Here is a 6,380-nt window from a genome sequence, read left to right on the forward strand (position 1 = left end):
GTAAGAAGAATTCTAATTATCCTGAAAAGATAACGCTTCACTGAATGAATGTTTGACTCAAGCTAAACTCATACTTACAAACAGATTTACCAAACAATGAATCCACCTACACACCCTCTCTTCATCTTTCTTGTGGTTTACATGGTGCTAGCTCCAATCCTGTCACACACACCACCACCAGAAATAGTTTATGAGACAAAAATCAAATAAAGCAGGGTAGATTACAGAGCTGAGGCATGGGGTATGGACAAGGATAGCAATTACTGTAATGGATGACTCAGGTGATAGGTGAAAAATCTGTTTATGTGCCATTCAGCAAGGCACTTAACCCTAATTGTTCCTGTAAGTCGCTCTGTATAAAACAGTCTGCTAAATGACTACAAAGTACATTCCTACAAGCTACAACAGTACACTAGGCTCTCATTCTGCGTTAGTCAATGTTGCCCTCTACAGGGAGACGTCAGACATTGGACTGCAAGTGCAATCCACCTCAATGAGTACTGGCTAAAACACATTTCTGATATTGAATATCTGTAGATTTATTCCTCTGTAGTTCAGATATAGCATTGAACAATTTCTTCATAAAAACATTTATGTTAAAACCTTTTGGCAATAAATTGTGTGCTTGTGTTACACAGTAAAATAATGTTGTTTCCTGTCGGATGGATTCATTGGTAACACACACAGGAAGTTCCTATTCTACCACAACAAACCGATGTGTGAGTTAATTTCTGATGTGAAACAAACTAAAGTGTGTGAAAATGGACTAAGAACAAACGGTAGGTTATACAGTATAACTTATAGAATTTCCACTACTTTTAGATTCGCCAGAAAATATATATTATCTTGTTGTGTCTAACCTAGCCATTATAGCCCAACCGGCCGCATGTTTTTTAAGCCGCTCTGCCACAGGTGTGATTGAACGTTTTAATAATTGCGTGCAAAACAACGCTTTTCAAACGCAGATTTTTCCCTGGGCTCTTGCCCATTTATTAGCATCGAATATGAAACTAACCCATAGGCCGACAGATGGCGATTTTGAGTCATTTCATTTTACCATCCAAATGTATGGACCGGTTTGTACATAACATTCCATTCAAGCTGCAAAGGCGTCGATTTCCTCCTTAATTTAAAATGGCGAGAAGGCGAAAAAAAACTGGAAAAATATGCATACATTCATTTTCCACCACCATGAATGTTTTATGTACGAACCGGACCACGGGGAATAGGTGTGTATAGCCGACTGCATGGATTCCCTTTGGACGGTAAGATGAGACGACTATCTCCATCTGCCGGTCTTTGGGCTAAAACGAAACAACAATTGAATGGCAGATTTGACCATATGTCGCATAGGGACTGTATATTATTTATAATGAGGGATACCTGCAGACAATCGGATCTCTGAAATGAATGACCCTCCCAAATGTAACATATTTGTACCCGACCCTCTCCCATACCCCAAATAATAATTAAAACAAAGTGGTTAGCACAAAACATATCTACCGTTTACACTCACTCCTAGGACAGATAAAACCGTTTTAGAAACTGTTCTTTGCCATGTAATGCTTACAAAATGAAGTAGCCAGAAGGTTGTGGATTCGCAGACCACCGCCGGCCAAAGGTGAAAAGATAACCATTATAATAAAACCACTGCCTGAATCAATCATCTTATATTTGCCGGTCCTTGAAAAAATTGCCTTTTATAAATGCATGTCATGCAATTCTAGGTCCTTTTACATGACTGGAGACAAGCAGAATCTTTTACAATACCACAACAGAGTATGACAGCGAATGAGCGCATGCTGCAGCACCGTTAAAAAAGGGGATAGTCTAAGTTTGTCTATCAACTGTAAAAGTTGAGCACAGCAGAACCAGTTACAACTTAAGTATCATCATCAATGAGTTAGAGAAAAGCCATTCATTGTTTAACACAGCAGCCACATATCATCAGGTACAGTGCATTCTGAAAGAATTCAGACCCCTTGACTTTTTCCACATTTTGTTACATTACAGCCTTATTCTAAAATGTATTTAAAAAATAAATAAATAAATCTCATCAATCTACACAACACCACATAATGACAAAGCGAAAAACAGGTTTTTAGAAATTTGGATAGCTTATTATTTACATAAGTATTCAGACCCTTTGCTATGAGACTCAAAATTGAGCTCAGGTGCATCCTGTTTCCATTGATCATCCTTGAGCTGTTTCTACGACTTGATTGGAGTCAACCTGTGGTAAATTCAATTGATTGGACATGATTTGGAAAGGCACACACCTGTCTATATAAGGTCCCACACTTGACAGTGCATGTCAGAGCAAAAACCAAGCCATGAGGTCGAAGGAATTGTCCGTAGAGCTCCGAGACAGGATTGTGTCGAGTCACAGATCTGGGGAACGGTACCAAAAAAAATGTCTGCGGCATTGAAGGTCCCCAAGAACACAGTGGCCTCCATCATTCTTAAATGAAAGAAGTTTGGAACCAACAACACTCTTCCTAGAGCTGGCTGCCCGGCCAAACTGAGCAATTGGGGTAGAAGGACCATGGTCAGGGAGGTGACCAAGAACCCCATGGTCACTCTGACAGAGCTCCAGAGTTCCTCTGTGGAGATGGGAGAACCTCCCAGAAGGACAACCATCTCTGCAGCACACCGCCAATCAGGCCTTTATGGTAGAGTGGGAAGACAGAAACCACTCCTCAGTAAAAGGCATATGACAGCCCGCTAGGAGTTTGCCAAAAGGCACCTAAAGGACTCTCAGACCATGAAAAACAAGATTCTCTGGTCAGATGAAACCAAGATTGAACTATTTGGCCTGAAAGCCAAGCATCACGTCTGGAGGAAACTTGGCAAGATCGCCACGGTGAAGCAAGGTGGTGGCAGCATCATGCTGTGGGGATGTTTTTCAGCCGCAGGGACTGGGAGGATTGAGGGAAAGATGAACGGAGCAGAGTACAGAGAGATCCTTGATGAAACCCTGCTCCACAGCACTCAGGTCCTCAGACTGGGGCGACGGTTCACCTTCCAACTGGACAATGACCCAAGGCACACAGCCAAGACAACGCAGGAGTTGCTTCGGGACAAGTCTCTGAATGTCCTTGACTGGCCCAGCCAGAGCCTGGACTTGAACCCGATCTAACATCTCTGGAGAGACCTGAAAATAGCTGTGCAGCGACGCACCCCATCCCACCTGACCGAGCTTGAGTGCGGATCTGCAGGAAAGAATGGGAGAAACTCCCCAAATACAGGCGTGCCAAGCCTGTAGCGTCATACCCAAGAAGACTGAAGGCTCTAATTGCTGCCAAAGGTGCTTCAACAAAGTACTGAGTACAGGGGTCTGAATACTTATGTAAATGTCATATTTCCATTTCATTTAACTTTGCAAAAATGTCTAAACCTGTTTTTGCTTTGTCATTATGGGGTATTGCGTGTAGATTGGGGGGGGGACAATTTAATACATTTTAGAATAAGGCTGTAACATGAATTTTTTTGGGAAAAGTCAAGGGGTCTGAATACTTTCCGAATGCACTGTATGCACTTGTAATGCATTGTTTGGCCCTGTCTGGGGCTGATCGTCGGACGTGGCCACAGTGTCTCCCGATCCCTCCTGTCTCAGCCTCCAGTATTTATGCTGCAGTAGTTTGTGTCGGGGGGCTAGGGTCAGTCTGTTATATCTAGAGTATTTCTCCTATCTTATCCGGTGTCCTGTGTGAATTTAAGTATGCTCTCTCTAATTCTGTCTTTTCTCTCTTTCTTTCTTTCTCTCAGAGGACCTGAGCCCTAGGACCATGCCTTAGGACTACCTGACCTGATGACTCCTTGCTGTCCCCAGTCCACCTGGTTGTGCTGCTGCTCCAGTTTGAACTGTTCTGCCTGCGGCTATGGAACCCTGACCTGTTCACTGGACATACTACCTTGTCCCAGACCTGCTGTTTTTAACTCTCTAAAGACAGCAAGATCGGTAGAGATACTCTGAATGATCGGCTATGAAAAGCCAACTGACATTTACTCCTGAGGTGCTGAGCGGCACCCTCTACAACTACTGTGATTATTATTATTTGACCCTGCTGGTCATCTATGAACATTTGAACATCTTGGCCATGTTCTGTTATAATCTCCACTCAGCACTGCCAGAAGAGGACTGGCCACCCCTCAGCCTGGTTCCTCTCTAGGTTTCTTCCTAGGTTCTGGCCTTTTTAGGGAGTTTTTCCTTGCCACTGTGCTTCTACACCTGCATTGCTTGCTGTTTGGGGTTTTAGGCTGGGTTTCTGTGCAGCACTTTATGACATCAGCTGATGTAAGAAGGGCTTTATAAATACTTTTGATTGATTTTAACTCTTTTCATTTGGGGAACTATCATTTTCAAATGTGTTCTATTTTAGTCCATGATATTGTTGTTACAAAATAGATGTGTTGACTGATTAGGGTATGGGAATATAAGAACATCTGCTAGGCTAAATTAAACTAGGCATGCATAGCGCACCACATGATCCTCAAACCAAAGACTGGCCAAACTCGTGCTTCTAAAAGTGAATTCAATAAGGCGTTTTTCAGTTAATTCCAATCAGAATAAGTTGTTCCCCACAAAAGGGCTTTCTTACAGACAGAAATACCCTCCCCCCTCACCGGATTTGGAGGTCCTGGGCTGGCGTGGTTACAAGGTGCACTTGTGTAATGATCATGCTGTTTATCAGCATCTTGATTTGCCACACCTGTCAGGTGGATGGATTACCTTGACAAAGGATAAAATGCTCACTAACAGGGATGTATACAATTTGTGCACAAAATTTTAGAGAAATACACTTTTTTGTAGGCATGGAACATTTCTGGGATCTTTTATTTCAGCTCAAGAAACATGGGACCAGTGTTTTATTTATGTTCACTGTAGCATAAAAGATCGAGTTATATAATCAGGTCCATTTTAATTTATTTTGAAATCTTAAATTATCAACATGTAGGCCTATGCTTTTAGCTATTTTCTTTAACAAAAGCCACAACAACCTCATAACTCCTCAATTCAAGACCTGTTTTTACCTTAACACGGCAAGCTCTTCACTGACACAGATATTTAAAGAGTGCATGGTCACTGAAGTGATTGGCTGACTAAATCTATGGATGGTAGACTATAAATTAATCTGTCAAACAGGTAGGCCTACCTGTTATTTCTTGAATATGAATCAGTTCTTAAACAAAGCACTCTTGTTAGTAGCCTAAAGTCAAATGAAAATGAAGACTATTTAAATGAATTAGGTCTTCTTGAATGAACCTACTTTCAGCAGCCATGCGCTGTCCATCTCCGCGGCTGCGGCTTCATAGTAATGTTTGTAAATTACTCAGGTCAATAACTCTGATAAATAGCTTCATTATGGGAAACTAAACAAATGTTTTTATTAAAATGATAGCGAGGTCATCCTCTTCACGCTCTCCCTTCCAAACGGAACAGGACATCAGTAGGTCTAGTCCGAGTGCACAGATATAGCTTTTTTTTTTTACGAATTGACTGGCCTGAAGTGCCACCGTACACAGCACATCCATGATTGGGAACGCCTATCCATTGCATTGTGTAACGCAGTGTAGCCTAGTTTTATGTACACCATCTCAGCAGCGCAAAAACGTGGGAAGTACATTATTTTAGAAGCATAGCTTTGCCCTGTGCTCTTCGTGTAGCCTAGGCCTATAGTATAGGCCAGCCTTTCTCAAACTATTTTGTACCAGGGATACCCAAGAGGGGTTTTCAACAGCCAGTCTGTTGCCATATTTTTATTTTGTTGCAGCAAGAGAGAAGCTGGTCTCACATAAGTAGGTAGAATGAAAGGGGATTCTGCCATATCGCGTCTGCTGCTGAACAGCCAGAATGTGAACAAGCGCATCTCATTAAAACGAGCGAGCAGGCCTTGGTCACAGGACAGCTCCAATAGAACCGGTGACAAGCTGTGAGTCTCTTCCGTGCTGGTGAACGGATTACGTATCCACTGCTTTTCCAGGCGTGGATCAGATTGCGAGGGGAAGTAATCTTCGAATTTGAGCAGAGTTTTGCTCAGATGTGACCTCAACAATTTATGCATGTGATCCATCTTCTACATAACCCACGTCAGTCAGAGTTTAGAATAGACGGAACATATCGAAAAACACCTCTATCCACTCGGTCTCTCCAGACACCCAGCTTCTTCTTGAAATCGGCAATTTTATTGTTTGCTTGGAAAATGTCACTTTAGCGTCCCTTCATTGCTAGGTTGAGCAGCAGTCTTGTCTATAGGCCTGCAGTTCCCGATACAACTGCCCCATCGTAATCCATGTCCGTATGTACTCGTTCAGGACACGCAGTTGTATTCTGAGGCAACTCTTTACAACATACTTTTCATATGTAGCAAATATATACA

At 42.3% G+C, this 6,380-nt stretch overlaps 1 long non-coding RNA gene across 1 annotated transcript; it reads left to right on the plus strand.

Annotated features, from left to right (window-relative positions):
- Positions 1 to 679: 679 nt before the first annotated feature.
- LOC123727269 (uncharacterized) lies at positions 680 to 5,776 on the plus strand. The gene is made up of 2 exons (XR_006759151.1): positions 680 to 779; positions 3,769 to 5,776. It is a non-coding gene; the product is annotated as an uncharacterized lncRNA (long non-coding RNA).
- Positions 5,777 to 6,380: the final 604 nt, after the last annotated feature.

Source organism: Salmo salar, chromosome ssa15 (assembly GCF_905237065.1).
Source record: "Salmo salar chromosome ssa15, Ssal_v3.1, whole genome shotgun sequence".
NCBI lineage: Eukaryota > Metazoa > Chordata > Actinopteri > Salmoniformes > Salmonidae > Salmo > Salmo salar.